The 25,858-nt window shown below is 45.6% G+C and overlaps 1 protein-coding gene across 3 annotated transcripts in view; it reads left to right on the top strand.

Moving 5' to 3' along the window:
• pacrg (PARK2 co-regulated) overlaps window positions 1-25,858 on the top strand; it is a 482,128-nt gene that overhangs the window by 444,253 nt on the left and 12,017 nt on the right. The window lies entirely within an intron of this gene.

The following is a 25,858-nucleotide window of genomic DNA, read 5'->3' as shown; positions in this document are numbered from 1 at the left end:
TGGCTTCAATGGAGTGTGGCAGGTCATCCTGACGCTGTCTGTGTTGGCACACCGAAAGGGCAAGGAGTTCAGTTGTGATTGGCACAGGGCAGCGATGACAGGATTCCCTGTGGACCCGAGCAACAAAAATACCGCTGGGCGAACTCTGCGGATCGAACAGCATCTCTGGGTGTCCAGAAATGTCAAGAATTCCTACCCGCCCCCCAACACAGAAGTTCAAATCATGAAGAAGGCACACCAGGAGCAATATTTCATTCAGAGTGTGAGGATGTCGCCAAAGGCTCTAGCAAATTCCTACAGACATGCCATGCCGTGGAAAGCATTCTGACTGTTGCATTATGGCGTCTCCAATGCACAGGATCGAGCAAACCTTCAGAAGATGGTTGGCTCAGCTAACTCCATCATGAGCTCTAGTCTCCCCACCACCAAGGACATTTTCAAGACGTGGTGCCTCAGGAAGGTGGCATTCTTCATTAAGGATGCCCTCCACCTCGGACATGCCCTCTTCTCATTATTACCATAGCGGGGACATCCAGGAGCCTGAAGAAGAACACTCGAAGTCTTAGGAACAGCTTCTTCCCCACCACCATCAGATTTTTCTTTTAGATTATGAGGACACTCAGTCCTCGTTTATTGTCATTTAGAAACACACGCATTAAAAAATGATACAATGTTCCTCCGGTATGATATCACAGAAACACAAGACAGACCAAGACGAAAACTGACAAAAATCATGTAATTATAACATATAGTTACAACAGTGCAAAGCAATACCGTAATTTTATAAGAGCAGACCATGGGCACGATAAAAAAAAAGTCTCAAATTCCCAAAAGCCCCAACATCTCATGCAGACGGAGGACGGGAGAAACTCTCCCTGCCATGAGCTTCCAGCGCCGCAAACTTGCCGATGCAGCATCCTGGAAGCACCCGACCACAGTCCGACTCTGAGTCCGTCCGAAAACTTCAAGCTTCCCACCAGCCCTCCGACACCGAGCACCATCTCTGACGAGCGCTTCAACCCCAGTCCCGGCCGCCAAGCAACAGGCAAAGCCGAGGATTTGGGGCCTTCCCCTCCGGAGATTTCGGATCGCACAGTAGCAGCGGCAGCGAAGCAGGCATTTCAGAAGTTTCACCAGATGTTCCTCCGTGCTCTCACGTCTGCCTCCATCAAATCAGAATTGTGCACAGCCTCCTACTTGACAGATAACAGATATTCATCACCGGGGAGACCGCACGCTGAGTTGTACCGCCATCTTCTTCTCCCGCCTTCTCCTATGAACAGTCCATGAACCCGTGAACACTTCCTCACCATTTTGTTCTTTTTTTGCACTGTTTTTTTTAAATTTCTTATAATAATTGCACTTTACTGCTGCCACAAAACAAAAGAACTAATTGCAGGACCTCAGAAAGGATAAGAAGAGGAAACACACTCCAGACCTCATCACCAGATCAGAAGTGGAAAGAGCGAGCAAGTTCAAGTTCCTGGGAGTCAACATCGCTGAGGATCGATCCTGGGCCCAATGTATCAACGCAGCTACGAAGGCACGACAGCGGATAGATTTCATTCGGAGTTTGAGGAGATTGGGTACGTCACCAGGAACACGCACAAATTTCTACAGATGTGGCATGGAGAGCACTCTGACTGGCTGCATCACCCTCTGATATGAGGGTGGCACTGCACAGGATCGAAGTGAGCTGCAGAGAGTTGTAAACTTAATCAGCTCCATCGTGGGCACCAGCCTCCGTAGTATCCAGGACATCTTCAAGGAGTGATGCCTCAGAAATGTGGAGTCCATCATTAAGGACCCCCATCACCCAGGGCATGTCTTGTTCTCATTGCTCCCATCAGGACGGAGGTACTGAAGCCCAAAGGCACACACTTACCGATTCAGGAACAGCTCCTTTCCCTCTGCCATCCGATTTCAGAATAGACAACACTATCTCACTACGTTTTTTTCCATTTTTGCGCTACTTATTTAATTTAACTATTTTATATATATATATATATATACTTTAATTCATGTTTTTACTATTATCATGTATTGCAATGTACTGCTGTTGCAAAGTCAATAAATTTCGCAACATATGCTGGTGATATTAAATGTGATTCTGAATTCTGAATGTGGCAGTGATAAGAATCCTGATTCAGATTCTGATTGGAATGTTGCTCAACCCGTTGATTTCCTCCATCAGATTGCTCATTGCTTCAGATTCTGGCATCTGCAGTCCCCTGTGTCATCCCTGTTGACTATGCTGGTAGTTTCAGCACAACATTCCGCACAATGCTTTGCAAGTTCCTGCAGCTGCCAGCCTGTAACCCAGCAGAAGTGATCTCGGCAGTTCTTAAAGGGACCTACCACACAATCCAGGCACCATTCTTCCGGCTTCAGAGAGGTGCTGCTACTGAATGAATGGACCTCGAAAGGATTTGAGGTGGAGGGAATTGGGGTGGGGGCTGTGTGGGGGTGGGGAGAGACACAAAGTGTCAGAGAGGCTGATGAGGAAAATACCTGGAGAGACAAATCAAGTCTCTTCATGCCGGAGCCTTGGGGAAGTCTGGAATGTGAGCCCACGTCCTCAGCCACCCTGCCTAGTCTGTTGAGTTGAAGGAAAAGTAGTGAAGGCTTCTCGACTTGACCGTGGAGTTTGCGTGACCTCTCCAACACAGTGCAGGAGGCAGCAAATTACGAAGTTGCACAGGTTGGACAGAGGATCGCGGATCACTTCAACTCCTCGGACCCCCGGCACATGTGACATGGCACACAGGTCATTACAGACTTCAGACCACGTAGTACTGTGCCCCCTTCCAGCTCTGCTTCCCTCCCTGATGAGCTCAATTACTTCTACGCTCACTTTGACCGAGGGAACAAGGAGATCACCCTCAAAGCGGATCTCCCACCTGGTGAGCTGCCTCTCGCGCCTTCCAGCCCCGATGTTTGTGCCATCCTGAGCAGGGTGCATATACGGAAGGCAGCTGGTCCAGATGGAATACTTGGCTGAGTGCTCAGAGTCTGTGCAGGGCAGTTGGCCAGGGTCTTCACGGACATTTTCAATCTGTTCCTGGCCCAGGCAGTTGTCCCCACAAGATTAAGATTGCCACCATTGTGCCAGTGCCAAAACATTCCACTGCCACGGTCTTGAATGACTTCTGCCCAGTTGCACTCACCTCCATCATTGCAAAGTGCTTTGAGAGACTGGTTCTATCACATCTGAAATCCTGTCTGCCCACTACCCTGGAGCCCCATCAATTTGCCTATCGCACCAACAGGCCAACAGAGGACGCCATCTCCACGGCACTTCACTCTGCCCTGACCCACCAGGACAGCCCCAACTCTTACATCAGAATGCTGTTCATTGACTTTAGTTCGGCATTCAATACAGTGATCCCCTCCAAGCTGATCGCCAAACTTTGCCAGCTTGGTATCAGCTTGGACTTTCTGACTAACAGACCTCAATCTGTTAAGTTAAACAACCTCTTCTCCTCCACTCTCACCCTGAGCACTGGTGTACCTCAAGGCTGTGTGCTGAGCCCTCTTCTGTACTCCCTTTTCACCTATGACTGCGTCCTGTACACGGTTCTAACTCCATAATCAAGTTTGCAGACGAAACCACGGTGGTTGGTCTGATCAGAGGAGATGATGAGACAGCCTACAGGGATGAGGTCCAGCACCTGGCCGCGTGGTGTGCCGATAACAACCTGGCCCTTAACACCCAGAAGACCAAGGAGATCATTGTGGACTTCAGGCATGCCAGGACCCACACTCACGACATCTACACCAACGGAGATGTAGTGAAGCGTGTACCAAGCTTCAAATTCCTTGGTGTCCACAATTTCCAACGATCTCACCTGGTCCCTGAACTCCTCCATCCTGATCAAAAAGGCACAACAGTGCCTTTATTTCCTGAGGAACATCAAGAAAGCTCACCTCTGTCCCAGGATACTGACGGACTTTTACCGCTGTACCACTGAGAGCATACTCACCAACTGCATCTCAGTGTGGTATGGCAATTGTCCCGTATCGGACCGCAAAGCACTCCAGCATGTGGTGAAAACTGCCCAGTGGATTATTGGCGTCCAATTGCCCACCGTTGAGAACATCTACCATAAATGCTGCCTGGGCAGGGCGAAAAGCATTATCAGGGATGCATCTCACCCTAACCATGGACTTTTTACTCTCCTCCCATCCGGTAGGTGCTACAGGAGCCTCCGGTCCCACACCAGCAGGCACAGGAAGAGCTTCTTCCCTGAGTCTGTGACACTGCTGAACCTCACATCACAGCACTAAGCAGTATTGCACCCGTATTGTACTGTCTCAGTACTTTTATATTTGTGTGCTGTAGCACTTACTTTTTTTTTGCAGTTATTTTGTAAATAACACTATCCTTTTGCACTTATGGTCAGATGCTAATTGCATTTCACTGGCGTTGTATCTGTACTCGGCACAATGACAATAAAGGTGAATCTAATCTAATCTAATCTAAACCGCAGCAGTATCAAGAAATAATCTAAGGGAACGAGATTGAAGACAGCAATGGTCTAGAAGAGACAGAGTGATTGTGGGCTGGCCTGGAGAATCTTGTGCAGCAGAAACAGCTTAGCAGAAGGAGAGAAGAGGGATAGAAAGAGAACAGGTTGCCTGAAATTGGTTCTTTCCCCTGCTCCCTCTACTCCATCTGCCTGTCGCATACACTGTCCTCTCACTGGCTCTGCTTCCCTAATGCTCCCATTTGCCCTCCAACCTCCCTTATTTGAGCTCACACTCCGCCTTCCTCTCCTAGCAGATTACATCTTCTGCAGCCCTTTGACACGTCCACCCATCACCTGCCAGCCTCTATCGTCAACAAAATGTTTCCCTTCTCCATGTGTCTATCACTCCTCCTCACCCAGAACCACCTATCACCCCCCTCCAGCCTCTGTCATCATCTCCATGTTTCAGTCCTCCATTCACCTATCACCCCCCCAAGCCTCTGTCGCTATCTTTACGCTTTCCTGCTCCACCCGCCGATCACTCCTCCTCACCTAGATCCACCCATTATCTCCCCACCTCTGATGCCATCTCCACTCTTCCCTCCTCCTCACCCAGATTCACCCATCACCTCCCAGCCTCTGTCACCACCTCTACACCTCTCTCCTCAAGACGCCTATCTCCTCCTCCACCTGGATCCACCCATAGCCTCTGTTGCCATCTCTAAGCTTCTCTCCTTAGCCTGCCCATCATTCCTCTTCATTTGGATTCACCCATCACTTCCCAGTCTCTCTCCTCCACCTGTCTATCACTCCTCCTCACCTGTATCCACCCATCGCCTCCCAGCCTCTCTCCTCCACCTGCCTATCACTCCTCCTCACCTCTATCCACCCATCACCTCCCAGCCTCTCTCCTCCACCTGCCTATCTCCTCGCCACCATCCACCCATCATCTGGATCCACCCGCGTCACCATCTCCACACCTCGCCTCTCCTCCACCTGCCTATCACTCTTCCTCACCTGGATCCACCTATCACCTGCCAGCAATTGCTCCATCCTTTACCCCTTAACTTTCTACTGGCTACCTCCTCTTTGCCCTTCCAGTCTAGATGAAGGGCCTCGACCCGAAATGTTGACCGTCCATTTCATTCCCCCGATGTTGCCTGACCCACTAAGTTCTTCCAGCAGTTTGTTTCTCGCTCTGAGATGTGTGGGTTGCAGGTTGGCTGGCCACTGCATATCTCCCCCATGGTACAGGCAGTAGGATAGTGGGAAAGGTGTGACCAATTGGCATGTGGGAGGGAACAAGTTACACGAAAATCATATGGGTTATGGGATAAAGAGGAGCCAGCATAGCCTTTTGGGTGGAGCTTTTTTCTTTAGCTGCATGACTCAAGTGTTTTTGGGCCTGAACATTTTTGTTTGAGCCTCACAAACTGTTTAGTCATCAGATAACGATCAAAGTTCAACGAAAATATCAAAATACACAAAAGTCACCATATATGACCTTCAGATTAATTTTCTTGCAGGCATTCTCAACTTGGGAGGCACGGTAGTGTAGTGGTTAGCACAATGCTTTACAGTACAGGCGACCCGGGTTCAATTCCCACCACTGCCTGTATGGAGTTTGTATGTTCTTTCCGTGACCACATGCGTTTCCTCCGGGTGTTTCAGTTTCCTCCCACAGTCCAAAGACCTACCAGTTGGTATTGTATATCGTCCCGTGATTAAGCTTGGATTAAATCAGCGGGTTGCTGGGCAGCACCTCTCGAAGGGCTGCAAGGGGCCTCAATAAAAATAAAAATCCATCATAGAATAATAACCGTAACAGAATCAATGAAAGACTGCCCCAGTTAAGTGTACAACCAGAGTGCAGAAGACAACGAACTGTGCACCTACAGAAAGAAATAAAAAATAATAATAAAACAAAGCAACAAATATCAAGAACATGAGATGAGGAGCCTTTGAAGAGTCCACTGGTTGTGGGAACATTTCCATGATGGGGCCAATGAAGTTGAGTCTGACGGCTGAGGGGTAGCAACTGTTCCTGAACATGGTGGCTTTAGTCCTGAGGCTCCTGGTGGGGAAAAAAATATCCTGGGTAGGACGATGCGTGGAAAGAGAGCTTGTTAGACTCCGTTACAGCCAAAATGTGAAGCAGTAACCTAAATATAAATCTCTTACCGGTTTCTCAGGAATGGATGAGGAGCTACACAGTTATAAATCCTGTTGCACAATTACAAGCTGCACGGGGCAGAGGATCCGGTAGGGCTCGTACAGGAAGTTGAATCATACATTATTTTTGTTTTCATACTCTTGTGTAAGCACCATTTCCTGTTATGGCCAGCACAGTTACAAGAAACTCCTTGAAGTCTTGATTACTTTTTGCAATACTAGTAAGTTTTGCACTACTTATTTAATTTAACTTTAAAAAAATGGTGAGAACATGAGATGCAGAGTATATATAGTTTCTATTATTATGTATTGCAAAGTACTGCTGTCACATAACAACAAATTTCAAACATATGCCAGTGATATTAAACCTGAATCTGATTCTGTTTACGTACTCCTGACAGTAATGGAAATGCAGAAGTTCCACTATTTATTTATTCACTGAGCTGCAATGCAGACTGTTGCGGAGAAATTACTTTAGTCAGAGGGTGGTAAATCTGTGGAATTTGTTGCCACGAGTGGCTGTGGAGGTCAAGTCATTGGGTGTATTTAAGGCAGAGATAGACAGGTTCTTGATTAGCCAGGGGAGAAGGCAGGGGAGTGGGGATGACTGGAGGAATTGGATCAGCCCATGATTGAATGGCGAAGCAGACTCGATGGGCCAAATGGCCTGCTTCTGCTCCTATATCTTATGGTCTTATGGTCTGAAGAGACCCTTCCAGCCCTTTGGGCCATGCAATCCAGCAATCCCCCGATTTAACCCTGCCCCAATTACTGGACAACTTACAATGACCAAGTTAACCTACCAACCAGTACGTCTTCGGACTGCAGGGGGAAGCTGAAGTACCCAGAAGAAACCCACGCTCCAGTAGCGGGAATTGAACCAAGATCACCGGTACTGTAAAGCGCTGTGCTAAATATTTATGCCCTATTCTGGGTTGGTGCGACTGTAATGAAACCCAATTTCCCTCGGGATCGATAAAGTATGTCTATCTATCTATCTATCTATCTAACCGCTCTGCCACCGTGCCTCCCCAGGGGGCTAGGTGTCGGAGAAGTGGACGGGGTTACTGCCTTGTACAAGTTAAGTCTGCAGACCCGGGAAATTGTAACTTGGACTTGCAAATTTCAGTTTTATTTTTTTCAGTTCTGTTCAAGTGTGATTCTTTTCAATTTTTACTCATATTAAGCAAAATTGTGTATTTTCAGTTGTTATTAAATATATTCAATCAAGCGATTCCTCAGTTTAAGCATTGCATTCACTAATTCAGCATTTGCTTTATTTTTGTCAACTTGCACAGAATCTAAACCATAATCTACTTTTGACTTTTGCAGAGTAATTGAGATTACTAATGCATACTCCTACTGCTTTGTTCAGGCTCTTCCTTGGTTATTGTTTCAATGAAATCTTCATTTTCCTTCCTGTGATTGTGAAAACCTTTTGTTCTTTGTTCTATTTCTGACCAGGCTTTTTCTCAGCACCGTCACACCACTGACCCGTCCATCCGAACAATCATGGGATTGGCTAATTGTCCACCTCTCCATTTTGAAAGGCGCGCCACATTTTTAAAGCCAAGTGTATGTTCCACAGCTTCAAGAACATTTCACCTTAACCCATAATCTCTAGTTGTAGTCCCACCCAACCTCAGCGGAAAAAGCCTGCTTACATTTACCCTATCCATTCCCCTCATAATTTAGATTAGATTATGAGGACACTCAGTCCTCGTTTATTGTCATTTAGAAATGCATGCATTAAAAAATGATACAACATTCCTCCAGAATGATATCACAAGAAAAGGCAGGACAAATCAAGACTAAAACTTACAAAACCACATAATTACAACAGTGCAAAGCAATATCATAATTTGATAAAGAGCAGACCATGGGCACGGTAGAAAAAAGTCTCAAAGTCCCGATAGACTCATCATCTCACGCAGGTGGCAGAAGGGAGAAACTCTCCCTGCCATGAACCTCCAAGCGCCGCAAACTTGCCAATGCAGCACCATTGGAAGCACCCGACCGCAGCGGACTCTGAGTCCGTCCGAAAACTTCGAGCCTCCGACCAGCCCCTCTGACACAGCCTCTCCGAGCACCATCCCCTGCCAAGCGCTTCGATCCCGCCCCGGCCACCAAGCAACAGGCAAAGCCGAGGACTCGGGGCCTTCCCCTCCGGAGATTCTGGACCACACAGTAGCAGCAGTGAAGCAGGCATTTCAGAAGTTTCACCAGATGTTCCTCCGTGCTCTCACGTCCGTCTCCATCAAATCAGGATTGTGCACGGCACCCTACTTGACAAATAACAGACATCACCACTGGAGTGGCCAATGCCACTCTTCCTTGTATTCCTCTATTGAATCTCCCCTTAATCTTTTACAGTCCAAGGAATAAAGCCCTAACCGATTCATAGTAGTCATAGTCATACTTTATTGATCCCAGGGGAACTCTTTCCCTATCTATACCCTTCGTGTGACGAAATGATTTGTATGGTTGGCAAGTTTTCCATGGTATCTTGGTCCACGCAACCATGATAAACCACTTCCCCAATTACCAGTTTCGAACTTGTGTCTGTGTGCTTGTTCTCCCTGTGACCACATGGGTTCCGTGGGGAACTCTGATTTCCCCTTACATCCCAAAGATACAGTGGTAGGCAAGTTGGGCTGAGTAAGTTACCCGTCAGTGTGGACACATAGCAAAGGATATGGGGAGAAGACAGGAACTGGATACTGATTGTGGATGATCAGCCATGATCACAGTGAATGGTGGTGCTGGCTCGAAGGGCCGAATGGCCTCCTCCTGCACCTACTGTCTGTTGTCAATAGAGTTGATGAGCACATCAGCAAGTTTGACGCAGGGCTCTGGGTGAACAAAGGGAAGAGAAGTGAGATATGATTGGATTGCAAATATATAGAAAACAGGAATAGCTGTGGCTAAGTTCTGATGAAGTGTCTCAGCCCGAAACGTCGACTGCTTATTCCTCTCCAGAGATGCTGCCTGATCTGCAGAGTTCCTCCAGCACTTTGTGGGTGTTGCTCTGTACTTCCAGCATCTGCAAAATCTCTTGTATTTACGCCTGTGGAGATAGTTCAGGCAGATTGGGGATCGAGGCTGACTGGGAAATGGATCAGCCATGAAGAAATAATAGAGAAGACTTGATGGGCCAAATGGCCTGATTCTGCTCTTCATTTCAAAATAAAAAATCTGACATTTAAAGTTTTTTTTGTGGAGAACACTGAGGGTGCTTTCTTTGCTTTTTAAGACATTAAGGAACAGGAGTAGGATTCATCCCATTGGTCCCTTGACCATGTTCTGCCAGCTTTAAAGTTTATGGCTGATCTTGCATCTGACATGTCTGCACTAAATCCCTAGAGTGTCTCCTTATCCCATGATTCTTTTAATACAACTGACGTTTTAAATACAGTTAAAGGCACCCCTCTGAGGGAGGGAATTCTGAGCTCCACTAGTAGATGCTGGTGATACTAGTTTCACCAAAAGGACTTGGCACTCCTTGTGCAGGGCTCCCTAAAGGCTCATTTGCAGGGTGAGTCGATAGTGAGGAAGGCAAATGGAACTTTAGCATTCATTTCGAGAGGACTAGAATATAAAAGCAAGGACGTAATGTTGAGGTAAATTTATAAAGCACTGGTGAGACCTCTTTTGGAGAATTTTGAGCTGTTTAGGGCCGCTTATCGAAGAAAGGATGTGCTAGCATTGGTGAGGGTTCAAAGGAAGTTCACAAAAATGATTCAGGGATAGAAAGGCTGTCATATGAGGAGCATTTGACGGCTCTGGGCCTGAACTCACTGGAATTCAGAAGAATGAGGGGGCATGTCATTAAAACAGCAAAAGTTGAAATGCCTCAATAGAGTGGATATAGAGAGGATGTTTCCTATGGTGGGAGGGTCTAAGACCAGAGGAGACAGCCTCAGACGTTCATTCAGAGCGGAGATGAGGAGGAATTTCTTTAGTGAGTGGGAAATCTGTGGAACTCGATGCTATAGGTGGCTGTGGAGAGCAAATCATTGAGTATATTTAAGGCAGAGGTTGATAAATTCTTGATTAGTCAGGGCATGAAGGGATGTGGGGAGAAGACAGGAGATCGGGGCCAGAGGGGAAATTGATCAGCCATAATGAAATGGTGGAGTCAACTCAATGGGCCAAATAGCCTAATTCTGCTCCTATATCTTATGGTCTTGTGGTCTTAAACACACACACACACACACACACACACACACACACACACACACATACACACACACAATCACACCCTATTCCTCAGCACAAATCCTCCACTAACACCTTTCCCTGATCCCCTCTCTACTTCAGTCCTCATCCTCTCAGTCTGCCTTTTGTAATGGATTCCTAGTTTCTCCCTCTCACTCCCCTTCATCCCTTTTTCTCCCTTCCTTCACTCCATCTCCCTTTCCTTGCTCTCTCAATTCCCTCTCACGTGTCCCACCATCCCCCTCACCCTGCGCTCCACCTGCAGGTATACTAGCCGGCCTTATGCCCCAGGTGATTTGTGGCAGGTTGGTGGATCCCAGGTAGGGATTTTTCCAGCCAAGGGAGTCAGGTCCATCCTGTCACTCAGCAGATTCACTGACCTTTACTCATGTACCACCAGTTGCTAGGGCAACTTCTACCATTACTCAGAACATTCAATGTCCTTTACCAACATAACCCCAGGTTCAGGGACAATTTCTACCCTGCTACCCAGCTTTTACTCCATTTTATTATACTAGAGGAGTATTCAATAGTCAATAAGACTATTAAGCAGTCCCTTGGTCTAATAAGATGGACTTTTGACCTCACAACCCATTTCGTTATGATCCTGAACCTTATTGTCTGCCTGCACTGCACTTTATCTGTAAGTGTAGCACTTTATTCTGCACTCTGTTATTGGATTCTCTCATACTATGTCAATCACTGTGTATTGAATTGATCTGTATAGAGGCACATTTGTAGGGTTCTTCGTGGAGCCTGGAGGTTAGGTCACAAATGTTTCGTCACAGTTGAGGTGACATCATCAGTGCGCAACTCAGTGTGGTTTCTGCCGAGCGCTCGCGCTTATATTGGTCCGACTTGTTGTTCTGGTTGGTTGGCTGTCGCACTGGTTGCTGGTCTCCTCTGGGTCCCAGCCCCGGACAGCTGGGTGATCTCCTTTGGCCCGTATCAGTCATTTTGAACGTTGGTTCCTCGGGTGTCCACAGCTCACCCCTCAACCCTGATCCCGCAAGCACACTGTTTCATAAAATGCGACCGGTTCAATATGCTTGTTAATAGAGTCTTCCTCTGAGATCCAAGCTCCTAAGAATTCTCTTGATTTCTTACTTACTGCCCATTACAACTCTGACGTTTAGGGCAGCAATGAAGGTCCTCCATCTCTGGCGGCCTTCATCGTGTCAGTAGCTTCCTCTCGGTTTTCACTACTGTCAGTCATGCAAGTCCCCGGTGGAGGCTCAGGAATACCATCACACTCAGATGTAGAAGGATTCTTCATTGCTGTTTCCGTAACAGTTTTGTTTTACCAGTCGGGGTTGTTAGCTCTGAACTGAACCCCTGAACCTGGAGGACCAGTGGACCACTCTTAGTCTGACCTCTACCCTTTGACCTCTTTGGCATAGGTGACGCTACCAAGAACCAAAGCATAAAAGCCCTGACTCCAACCAACACAGCTCTCCAGGCCATTGAGAGATGCAAGCCTCCAAACCCAAAGATAAAGTTGTGGTCCTTTTGTATCAAGTAAAACTAAGTTTTCCACTGTACCTCAGAGCATGTGACAATACTAAGCCTATTTGACAATTTACCAATTTCACAGGGCCTCTGTCTCCCACTTTATTCCTTGTTTGTAATATATTAATATTAAAAGGATGGGAAACTAATTTAATGTTAAGCTTTCATTGAATCTTAGATGATATTATTTGCATTAAGAGTGGGAAATCAGGTTATGTTAACATCAAAACCTGCCACAATATTCTACATTGGCAACAGGGGGTAAAAAGCTTATAACCGCAGATCTTGTCTAAGTGCCAATTCACTCTGGTTAAATGAATACACCTTAAATAAAAAATTATCAAATAACAATGTCTCTCAGCAGATAACATTGGGAGCTACTTTCTGTAATTCTCCAAGGTGAACATCTTCAAAGATTAACATTGAGAACAAAATATTTATTTTTTATGACTGTAATTCTGCCAAATTGAACAGTTTCTGTCATCGGTTCTGAAATATGGCAGAGACTGGAACTTGCAAGAGCATTCCTAGTGGAGTTTCAATGATATTTGGACCATCCAATATATTTTGAAATTGGTAAATATCTCTGTCCTGCATAGCAAATTTTCAGATTGACGATTTTTGAAATTCACTCTCTTGATTTTGTTTGGCTTTCATGACTCAGCTTGCTGGTTGAGTCAATAGTGAGGAAAGCAAATGCAATGCTAATATTCATTTTGAGAGGACTAGAATATAAAAGCAAGGAGGTAATGTTGAGACTTTATGAGGCCTCACTTGGAGTATTGTGAGCAGTTTTGGGCCTCTTATCTTAGAAAGGATGTGCTGACACTGGAAAGCATTCAAAGGAGGTTCATGAAAATGATTCCAGGATTGAAGGGCTGTCGTATGAGGAGCATTTAATAGCTGTGGGCCTGTACTCACTGGAATTCAGAAGAATGAGTGGAGATCTCATTGGAACATACTGAATGTTGAAAGACCTTGAAAGAGTGGATGTGGAGAGGATGCTTCTTACAGTGGGGGAGTCTTGGACCAGAAGGCACAGCCCTCTGTATAGGTCAAAGCAGAAGATTGGGAGTAAGTGGAAAAGTGGATCAGCCATGATGAAATAACGGAGTGGAATTGATGGGCCAAATGGCCTAATTCTGCTCCTACATCTTATGGTCTTCTGAATTTTATTTTTGCAAATGATGATAGTGGTTCGATTGTGAAAGCTTTAACCTACAAATGGCCAAAAAAAAGTAATAAAACTGTAGATGTTCCTTCAGAAGAATTCCTCAGTCCATTTGATGGTAGAGAATAAAATGAGAATATAGCTCAGAGCCGTTGAATATGTTCTTCAATTTTAAGCTCCATTAAGAGATCACATTGAGCAGAAGGGACAGAAATACCAGCCGTGGCGTAGTGGCATCAGCACCGGACTTTGAGGTGAGTGGTCCTGGGTTCGAATCCGGCCGGCTCCCTGCACGCTTTCCATCCGTGCTGGGTTGAGTGTTGAGTTAGCAACTTGATCTCATTAAAAGCAGACAAATGCTAAAAGAAATGGCAAGGTCACTGCCCGATGTGCCACAAGGCATGGAACGGAACAATAAGGGACAGAAATACAAACAACAGGAATTCTGCAGATGCTGGAAATTCAAGCAACACACATCAAAGTTGCTGGTGAGCGCTGCAGGCCAGGCAGCATCTCTAGGAAGGGGTACAGTCGACGTTTCAGGCCGAGGCCCTTCGTCAGGACAGAAATAGGCTGCTTGACCTAGCCACTCTGTTTATGTCCCTTGGGAGATCCTCCCCTCTTTTCTCAGTTAAATCTATTGATGTGGTTCTGTTTCTCTCTCAAAGGCCATGGGGGACTTAGAGAAGGCCTAGAGCAGATTATCCATGATCAAAATAGAAGTAGTATAGTGGATAACACAATGCTAATGGAGCACTGACGACCAGGGTTCAATTCCCACTGCTGTCTTTAAGTGGTTTTTATTTTATTGAGATACAGGACCAGGCCCTTCTGGCCCTTTGAGCATACTCCTAATTTAATCCTAGCCTAATCACAGGACAGTTTACAATGACCAATTAGCCTACCAACCAGTACGCCTTTGGACTGTGGGAGGAAACCGGAGCACCCAGAGGAAACCCACGCGGTCACGGGGAGAATGTATAAACTCCTTACAGGCAGCGGCGGGAATTGAACCCAGGTCACCTGTACTGTAGAACATTGTGCTAACCACCAGGCTACCAACTGAGTTTGTACCTTCTCCCCGTGACTGCATGGGTTTCCTCCAGTTCCCTCTGTCATTGCAAAGACACACATGAGCTAGTAGATTAATTGGTCACATGGGTGTAATTGGGCAGCATGGGGCCATTGGGCCGAAGAGCCTGGTACAGAGCTGTATCTCTAAATTACAAAACAAATAGATATAACAGACGGCGGGACAGGCCAGAGGGGCTGAATAGCCAACTTTTGACTTTTCCCTGTTGTTTTATTTTCCCTCCTAAGCCTGGCCAGGCCAATAACTTGACCTCAATCACTCCTCATAGAGAGTCTCCACACTCTCACTCTGTGTGTAAAGAAACAGAGAGTGAGGAACAAGCCAATGTTTGACTGACTTAAACACCAGGCCGGATTGGAAAGGTCAGGTACAGGCCGCATCCAGGCGGTTGGTCCTGGGCCCGAGAGCATATTGAAGCGGCAGGGCCCAGGCCTGAGAGTGAGGAATGACTTTCTGATTGGCCGACTTAAGCACCAGGCAGACATCCCACCTCTCCCGGAAGTTCCGGGAGTCTCCCGCATATTAATAGTGTCTTCCTGATGCCCGCAAATTATATACAATATCACGGAAATCAATTTTTTTGAGAGCGAGAGAGAGAGAGAGCAAGAGAGAGCGTGAGAGAGAGCGAGAGAGTGACCACGAGAGAGAGAGAGAGCGTGCAAAAGAGAGAGAGCGCACCATGGCAGAGTGTTCCAAAAAAAGAAAATATAAAACGTACGTCACCCCAGAATACCCTAAGGTGTACCCTGCCTAATAGGGGTCAAAAATAATGACAGTGTTGCTCGCTGCACTGTTTGCAACAGTGACTTTTCTATTGCCCATGGTGGGTTAGGACTGTAAAAGACATGTTGAGGTGAGTTTAACAGGTGTCATTCGTTCATCAGCATAGCTAATGTTATTTAAACTAGCTGGCTAGCTGCTAAGGAGCTACTCTATTGCAGACATCCCACCTCTCCCGGATGGTCTGGGAGTCTCCCACAAATTGATGGTGCTACCTCCCTGAAATGAGTTTTTGCAGGGTGGGATGTCTGACCAGGCCAGATTGAAAAGGTCAGGGTGAGGGACGGGCCGGAGTTTAGCTCACTGTTAGGCACGGGTTACTTGTCTTTGCGCTGAGCCGAGACCATGGCATGCCACTAATGGGCTCCTGAATCGGATTTAACCATCTTTCACGGCTGTGGACTCACTTTTGTGAACTTCAGCTTGATTGTTTTCACGATTTGCTTTTTTTTTCCCCCAGCACGTTGGGTTTTAATGGGTTCTGTTGGGTTTCTTTGTTTCACGGCTGCCCGTAAGGGGATGAATCTCAAGGCTGCATAAATGGTTTGATAATAAATGTACTTTGAATTTTGAACTTTCTCCTGAATTCCCTATCAGGTTACTTGGCAACTATCTCATGCTGGCAGCCTCGAGTTCCACCCTTCTCCATAGATGGAAACACTCTCACTGTACCCACTCTTTCAAAACCATTTGTAATTTTAAATTCCTCTGTAAGAACATCCTTCAATATTTTCCCCTAAGAGAATAAAGTCCCAAAGCGTAACATTATGCTTTGAGAAATGATTTATTTTAAATGATTGTTGACAGGCTAATTTTTACATATGGGATTAAAGAACAAATTAGGAAAATGTAATTTGTAAAATATAATGAAGAATTTATATTTATGTACTTCCTTTCATGGCCTTAACACGCCTTTGCCTCTGGAGTGCTGTTGTAATTTATTACACTTGCAAATGAAGAATCCCATTTTCATATTCCAAGCTCTTTATAAAGATTGCAAAGAATTAACATATGAGAAGAATCTGATGGCTCTGGGCCTGTAGTTGCTGGCGATTAGAAGAAGGAGAGGGGATCTCAGTGAAACCTATAATACAGAGAAAATTCTAGAAGAACTCAGTAGGCCAGGCCGAGACCCTTCATCTGGACTGGCAATGAATTCACCACCCTCTGCTTACCCTTTTCCATTGATGCTGCCCAGTCTGCTGATTTCCTCCAGCATTTTGTGTGTATTACTTTGGTTTCCAGCATCTGCATATTTTCTTTTCTTTGTAAAGTATTGAAAGGTCTAGGAAGAGTGGATGTGGAGAGGATGTTTCCCACAGTCGGAGAGTCTAGGACCAGAGGGTACAGCCTTAGAATAGAACGACGACCCTTTAAAAGAGAGATGAGGAGGAATTTCTTTTGTCAGAGGGTGGCGAATTCATTGCCACGGATGGCTGTAGGGGCCAAGCCATTGGGTATGTCTCAAGTGGAGGTTGATAGGTCCTTGATTAGTAAGAACATCAAAGATTATGGAGAAAAGGCAGGAGAATGGGGTTGAGAGGAAAAGTATATCAGCCATGATTGAATGCAGAGCAGACTTGACGGACCGAATGGCCTAATTCTGCTCTGAGGTCTTACGGTCTTATAACCTGTTTCAGAGATAAGTATTGGCCAGGGTAGCAAGTGATCAGAGACAGACTCAAGTTTAATATCATTGGCATAGGTCATGAAATTTGTTGTTTTGTGATAGCAGTACATTGCAATACATAATAATAATAAAAACTGTGAATTACTGTAATATATATATTTATTTATTAAAAACTTAAAATTAAGTAAGTAGTGCAAAAAACTAGTGAGGTAGTGTTCATGAGTTCAATGTTCATTCAGAAATCAGATGAGAGAGGGGAAGAAGCTGTTCCTGAATCGTTGAGTGTGTGCCTTCAGGCCCCTGTACCTCCTTCCTGATGGAAGCAATGAGAAGTCCTGGATGATGGAGTCCTTAATGATGGATGCCGCCTTTTTGAGGCATCGCTCCTCGAAGATGTCCTGGATGCTGTGGAGGCTGGTGCCCGTGATGGAGCTGACTGAATTCACAGTTTTCTGCAGTTTATTTCGATCCTGTGCAGTGGCCTACTAATGACTATACTCCTAACTGAGATTTTCAACATCTCAGTATGATTTTTCTCATTTGTATCAAAATAGTTTCCAATTCAAGATAACGCAACATAACACCTCACCTCCTGTACTCAACACGTTGAGTACTCCTGTCCTCAGAACGTTGACCTATGAAGGTCGATGTGCCAGAAGCTCTCCTTATGTCCCAGTCGTAACTGGATCCTTAATTTCCTTAATTGCAGATCCAGTTAGTTTAGATTGTCAACCGTGCAGCAGGTGACCCGGGTTCAATTCCTGTGACTGCCTGTAAGGAGTTTGTATATTCTTCCTGTGACCGTGTGGGTTTCCTCAGGGTGCTCTGGTTTCCTCCCACAGTCCAAAGTCGTACCGGTTGGTAGGTTAATTGGTCATTGTAAGTTGTCCCATGATTAGCCTGGGATTAAATCGGGAGATTGCTGGGCGGCGTGGCTCAAAGGGCCAGAAGGGTCCATTCTGTGCTGTATTTCAATAAATAGATAAACAAATAAACATCTCCTCCACAAACAAGAGAAAGTCTGCAGATGCTGGAAATCTGAGCAACACACACAAAATGCTGGAGGAACTCAGCAGGCCAGGCAGCATCTATGAAAAAAAAAGCACAGTCGACGTTTCGGGCTGGAGCCCCTCGGCAGGACTGGAGATTGTGACACAATTGCCACCAGCACAGGTGCACGACGAGGCCTTGTGCTGAGAGCCCTGCTCTACCTGCTTTACGCTGTGAGGCTGGCCACAGCCCCACGGCCGTATTCACCTTGCTGACGGCTCCACTGTTGCTGACCAAATGTGCACGAGTGCAGACAGAGCAAAGAGTGGGATCCGGGATCAGCCATGATGGAATGGCGGAGCAGACTCGATGGGCTGAATGGCCTTATGGACCTGTAGTCTGTCAGTCCAGAGAAGGTGGATGAATCTGAACAAGTGGCAATGAAATACTGAGAGTTATTGCAGATTATAAAGATATTCTGGAGATAAAAATTCAATTGGCTGAATTGGTAAATTTTGTAAATTGTTTTATTATTTGCTTATCTATCTATTTATTGGTTGTTTCCTCCCACTGTTCAAAGACCTACCGCTTGGTAGGTTAATTGGTCATTGTAAATTGTCCCGTGATTAGGCTGGGATTAAATTGGCAGTGGGGAGGGTGCGGTTCTGGGCGGCGTGGCTCAAAGGGCTGGAAGGGCCTATTACGCGCTGTATCTCAATAAATAAATAAATTAAATTAAAAGTGAGATTATTCCACACTTTGCTTCTCCCAATATTCTTTACTCGCTTTTCTCTTAACCACTATAGCGTTATTAGTGTAACCCAGGAATTTGCTCTCTGCCAGTAGTTTGTGACTACCAGGTTACTGTGAATTTTAGCACTTGGAAACCAGAAGTGTTCCTCAAGACATTTTTATATTCTAGCAAGGCAGTACAAATGAGAGACAATCTGTCACAGTGTAAATGGCCCAGTGCTCTGGGAATGAAAGGGGAATTTCACAGGAATTTGCACTTCTCAGCATTTCACTAGAATAAAGAAACGAGCCGCGAGGAGATAAATCTGCCTTCTGCACTTGCAGGCGAGTGAAATTCCAGCATTCCCCATCAGCCCCTGCAGAAGTCACATGCCAAAGCTACTTCGTAAACATGGAATTCTTTGAAGTTTTCCACGGCTACTTAACTTGCATTAAATTGGTCCGGTGGTGGGAAGGGCGGGGGTGGTGGAAATTAATTGGGCCACATTTTTTGTTAAAGTGCTTTTATGTACACAAGTATTACACCCTCAGTGCGCATGTTGTTTTTCTGTCTTGGACAGGCACGTTTCACTACCAAGCGAAACTCCTGAAATTTCTGGGTGGGTGGGTAATAATTAATCTGAGAATTCGTACACAGCTCTTTGAATTCCATGGGGTGCACACTGTAAAGCCTTTGTTTAGAAAGGAGTCATGATCTTTCCTGTCTCCTCCTCCTCCCTCGCTCCCTTCCCTTCCCCCACCCTACAGGGCGCGTGGTTTGCGTGCCTTTCTGGATTGCTGTTTCCTGAGCTCTGCTCTGGCTGAAGGCTACAGCCAACCTCATCCCTGCATGAGTTTACCCTGTGTGCAAACAAAGGCGATCTGTGCTGTGACAAATCTCCATTATCAGCCCCAAAACAGGCCACTACTGTTGGCAGTGGCTACTTTCATCATGATTCAGCCCTGCATAAGCGGCGGAGTTTGTGGGGGGAGATCTGATAGAGGTTTCTAAGATTATGAGAGGCATAGATCAAGTGGACAGTATCTTTTTCCCTAGAGTTGAAATGTCTAATACCAGAGGGCATGCATTTAAGGTGAGAGGGGGTCATTTCAAAGGAGATGTGAGGGGCAAGTTTTTTCTACCCAGAGAGAGCCGGGTGCCTGGAGTGCGTTGCCGGGGGTGATGGTAAAGACAGAAACATTAGGGGCTTCTAAGACAAGCACAGATGCTGGAAATCCAAAGCAACACACAAATAATGCTGGAGGAACTCAGCAGGCCCAGGCAGCGTCTGTGGGAAAGAGTAAGCAGTCGACTTTTCGGTCCTGGTGAAGAGCCTCGGCCCAGAACGTCGACTGTTTACTCCTTTCCACAGTTCCTCCAGCGCTTTGTGTGAGGGACTTTTAAGAGATGTTTGAAACGACGCAGGAATGTGAGGAAAGTGGAAGAATGTGGACAATCTGTAGCCAGAACGGATTAGTTGAGTTAGTCACTTGATTACTAATTTAACTGGGTCAGCACAACATTGTGGGCCAAAGGACCTGTTCCTGCGCTGTACCATTCTATGTTCTAATTATTTCTATTTCCCCCAATACGTTATCTTCCACATTCACTTTTAAATATCCCAATTCCACATTGCCTCTGCCATTTGTGGGAACTATTTTCCAGGACTTCTCTGCCATCATGATGGACGAATCTGGCTCTTTCTTTGCTTGGAAAGAGCGTTGTTTACTTGCGCATAGTTCCAGATGAACCAATATTGACAGACTGCCCCTCAAAGCATTCGTTTGTCCAAATTACTTGGCAGAACAAATTAATTAACTTGAACCCAGCTATTGTTTATCCAATTTGCACACTCCTTTTAGCATTTATAATGTATGAATCTGGCAAATTTCTGTTTGCTTCAAATGTTAGACCATCAGGCTGTAAAGCGCAGGAGCAGAAACAGGGTATTCGCCCTCTTGGTTCAGTGGGTTTAGACAAAGGATGAGTAATAGTGTCGTGGTTAGCACGACGCTTTACAGTACAGGTGGCCTGGGTTCAACTCTCGCCACTGCCGGTACGGAGTTTGCAAGTTCTCCCGGTGACCACATGGGTTTCCTCCCGCAGCTCTGGTTTCCTCCCACAGTCCAAAGATGTCCTGGGTTGGTAGGTTAATTGGCCATTGTGAAATAGGCTGGGATTAAATCAGTGTGTTGCCTAGGCGACATGGTTTGCAGGGTTGGAAGGGCCTATTCTTCAATAAATCTCAATAATTGCCCTGTGTCTCAATAAATAAAAGAAACTATTTTTAAACCGGTTATTAGTATCGATATTTTATTCTGAAATTAACTGTAGTGAATCAGAATGAGGTCCGATTTATTAACACTGATCTAGGGGATGTGAACTTTGTTGATTTGCAGTAGCAGTAAAGTCCAAAGACATAACATCACTAAAATTACAAAAAATAAATAAATATTGCAGAACAATTAATGAGGATAACGATCTTTTAGTAAGGACCTCCCAATGTGGCCCTCCCTACATTGGTGAGGCCCTTTGTAAATTGGGGGACCACTTTGTCAAGCACGTCTGTTCACGCCGCCAAAAGCAGAACTACCTGGTGGCCAAACTTTGCAATTCCCATTCCCATTCCCGTTCTGACATGTTGGTTCTTGTGCCAAGATGAGGTCCCCCTCAGGGTGAAGGAGCAACACCTTATATTCTGTCTGGGTAGCCTCCAAGCTGATGCCATGAATATTGATTTCTCCTTCCGGTAAAAATTTACTTCCCCCACCCCCCCTCCCCCCCACCGCTCTTCCTCTATTCCCCACTCTGGCCTCTTACCTCTTCTCACCTGTCTATCACCTCCCCCTGGGTCCCCTCCTCCTTCCCTTTCTCCATTGGTCCACTCTCCTATCAGATTCCTTCCTCTCCAGCCCTTGACCTTTCCCTCCCACCTAGCTTCACCTATCACCTTCCAGCTAGCCTCCTTCCCCTCCCCCCACCTTTTTTTATTCTGGCATCTTCCCCCTTTATTTCCAGCTCTGAAGAAGCATCTCAGGCCAAAACATCAACTGTTTATTCATTTCCATAGATACTGCCTGACTGGCTGAGTTCCTCCAGCATTTTGTGTGTGTATTGCATAATTATAAGGGTCAACTTTATCTCCCATATACATTTACATGTATTAGGAATTTGCTGCGGTGTTTTGGTGCTATTTACAATAACAAAATTCAACGATTATAAATAATAAAGAACTATATAAAAATAAAGCCAGAGGTTAAAGTACAGATATGGAATACAATGTGCATAAATACATAAAAATCAGAATTCATTTACAAAGTTAATAACATTATAAAAAGTGGCTTAAAGTATTTACAGTGCAGTGGTGTGGGGTAATAGACAGACGAGGAAGTGGAAGTTGGTGGTTAACTGGAATGCCTGATCAGATTAACTGCCTGGGATGTGGAACGCAAACTCATGACACTATAATATGTTGAAGATGCTGTTCCTGAATTGTTGGGTTAGATCTTCAGGCTCCTGTACTTCCAGCTTGATGGTAGTAATGAGAAGAGGGCATGTTGTGGAGGGGGAGGGTCCTTCGTGGTGGACGCAACTTTCTTGAGGATGTCCTCGATGGTGAGGAGGGCTCTGTCCATGATAGAGCTGGATGAGTCGACAGCCTCTTGCCACTCCTGTCAGTAGAATCTGTTCCTCTGGACTTAGTAGCTAAGGCATACGTGAAGGCCTGGAGCTGGATTTGACTGTCAGAGGCTATCTGAGTCGCACGGCATTGGGAGAATTTAAAAGGTATTGGGAGCTTGTCCTCATTACCACAGCTCCCTCCCGCTCCGCTATAACAACCTTGAGGAAACCATTTACATATTTTAGTAACAAACAAGAGAAAATCTACAGAAGCTGGAAATCCAAGAATTACACATACAAAATGCTGGAGGAACTCAGCAGGCCAGGCAGCATCTATGGAAAAGACCACAGTCGACGTTTCGGGCTAAGACCCTTCAGCAGGACGTCTCGGCTTGAAATGTCAACCGTACTCCTTTGCATAGGTGCTGCCTGGCCTTCTGAGTTCCTCCCAGCAGTTTGTGTGTGCTCCCTATACTTTTATTGCCATTTTTAAAATTTAATACTATTTATTGACCATTCTAATTCCATCCAAATTGAGAAAGCAGCGAAGAAACTTCACTAGGTCCAGAGTAATACATAAACCAGACCAGATAAGAACAAGTGGTTCATTTTAATATCAGAGAATGGATACAGTATACAACCTGAAACTCTTACTCCTCACAGACATCCACAAAGCAAAAAAAAGATAGAATGAGTGATTGAAACATCAGAACCCTAAAACCCACCTCCCCCTCCCATTGCACAAGCAGCACAAGCATTGACCCTCCCCTCACTAACGCCAGCAGTACTGACCCCCACCATGCATGCAATAGCAAACACCCCCACCCCCCCACCCCCACAAAGAGACCTTGATCTAGAGACCATCAGAAACTACAGTCTGTAACCCAGCACTCCAGTCTCTCAGACAGGCTCTCTCTCCAGCGAGGGAGAGAGTGGGCGCCCCCTGCACCAACGGGAGTGGAGACCAGCAACTTTGCTGTTCTGATGTTACAATCTTCTGCATCGCTTCTCCAAGTCCCCCCAACTCGAGGACCACAGTCTGGTAGACTTGGATTTACCATACTGCAGCTCGCTGTTGGTTTTCAATTTCAGACTGAGAACACAGAACACAGAATAGTACAACACAGGAACAGGCCATTCGGCCCACAATGTTGTGCCAAACCAACTAAAAAGTAAATCAAAACCCCCAAACACTAATCCCTTCTATCTACACCATGTCCATATCCCTCCATTTTCCTTATATCCATGTGCCTATCCAAACATCTCTTAAAAGCCTCTAATGTATTTGCCTCTACCACCAGACCAGGCAGCACATTGCAGCCATCCATCACTCTGAGTTAAAAAACCTACCCCTCACATCCTTATTGAATCTACCCCGTCCCACCTTCAATGCCTGTCCTCCTGTATTAGACCAACCTTGGGAAACAGATACTCTCTGTCTACTCTATCTATGCCTCTTATAATCTTGTAAACCTCTATCAGATCTCCCCTCTGCCTCTGGTGCTCCAGAGAAAACAGCCCAAGTTCACCCAGCCTCTTATGATAGCACATGCCCTCTAAACCAGGCAGCATCCTGGTAAATCTCTTCTGCACCCTGTCCAAAGCCTCAACATCCTCCCTATAGTGGGGTGACCAGAAATCTATGCAATACTCCAGATGTGGCTTAACCAGAGTTTTATAAAGTTGCAACATAACCTCTTGACTTTTGAACTTTATTAAACCGCTTTGAATTAAATTCTTCAGCTGCCATGGTGGGATTTGAACTCACGTCCAAGGATCAATGACCCAAGTTTCTGTCTGCCAGTCTACTAATGTAACCACTGCATTGCTCTAACCCCAGGAACAGTATGTGCTAGGTACTTCATGTCTTTGGGTTCAGCCAATCAGCAGTCTTATTTCCCTTATGGCTGACTATCATATCATCAATATTGTGACTACATCAGAGGTAAATTTGCTGGCTTGATTGAATGTTACTTGGCACAGGATCAGATACCATCTTATTAAACCTTCAGGTATAAAACCAGCCAGGGTTATTGGTCCAACTGCACCCAGGAGAGTGCTGATGAAGCACTGAATGAAGCTGCAAATATCTCAAAATTTGAAAAGCACTTTGTTTGATCTATTTAATTCAAAAAATGTGTTAAGGTCTGTGACTTACTTTGTTCAACCTAGGTAACCTTGTCTTGAGAAGATGAACATATCATACCAATTCTGTAATAACTAATTCTACGTAAAAATGGCTTCTTAATTATTTATTGAGATACAGTGCACAGTAGGCCCTACCATCTCTTTGAACCTCACCACCCAGCAACCCCTGATTTAACCACAGCCTAATCATGGGACGATTTACAATGGCCAATTATCTTATGAACTGCCACGTCTTTGGACTGTGGGAGGAAACCGGAGCACCTGGAGGAAACCCACGAAATCACGGGGAGAACGTACAAACTCCTTACAGGCAGCAGCCGGAATTGAACCCGGGTCGCTGGTCTGTAAAGCAGTGTGCTAACCACTACACTACTGTGCCTGCCCCAAATATATAACACACTCAAAGTGCTGGAGGAACTCAACAGGTCAGGCAGCATCTACGGAGAGGAATTAAAAGTCGGTGTTTTGTGCCGATTTGTTTCGGGCCGAGACCCTTCAACAGGACTTCAGGACAGTCCTGATGACGTGTCTCAGCACAAAACGTTGACACTTTATCCCTCTCCGTACATGCTGCCTGCCCTGCTGAGTTCCTCCGGCCGTTTGTGTGTATTACTCTAGATTTTCTGTATCTGCAGTATTCCTTGTGTCCTTAGTTAAAAGTTCATTAACCATTACTACCTTTCACCAGGTTATCATCATCGGGGAAATCTCCAGTAAGGCAGCGTTGCAGTTTATTACTGATATTCCTGAATCCTTATGTTCTCTGGGGAAGCCTTGGGTGCCCCAGGTTACACACAAGTATAGCAGTTAGCATCATGCTCTTCTACAGTGTAGTCGATTGGAAGATCGGCATTCAATTCTCATCGCTGTAATGAGTTAGCACCTTCTCCTCATGACTGTGGGGTTTCCTCTGGCTGCTCCAGTTTCCTCCCACATTCCAAAAACATACAGGTTAGATTAGATTAGATTAGATTCAACTTTATTGTCATTGTGCCAAGTACAGATACAAAACCACTGAAATGCATTTAGCATCTGACCAGAAATGCAAAGAATAGTGTTAACTGTGAATAAAAAAAGTGCTACAGCACACAAATATAAAAGTACTGAGGCAGTACAATACGGATGCAATACTGCTTGGCGCTGTGATGAGAAGTTCAGCAGGGTCACAACCTCAGGGAAGAAGCTCTTCCTGTGCCCGCTGGTGTGGGAGCGGAGGCTCCTGTAGCGCCTACCGGATGGGAGGACAGTAAAAAGTCCATGGTTAGGGTGAGATGCATCCCTGATAATGCTTCTCACCCTGCCCAGGCAGCGTTTATGGTAGATG

This window comes from Mobula birostris, chromosome 29, assembly GCF_030028105.1.
Source record: "Mobula birostris isolate sMobBir1 chromosome 29, sMobBir1.hap1, whole genome shotgun sequence".
Taxonomy (NCBI): domain Eukaryota; kingdom Metazoa; phylum Chordata; class Chondrichthyes; order Myliobatiformes; family Myliobatidae; genus Mobula; species Mobula birostris.
The sequence above is the reverse complement of the archived record's forward strand: the minus strand, read 5'-3'. Positions and strand labels throughout refer to the sequence as shown.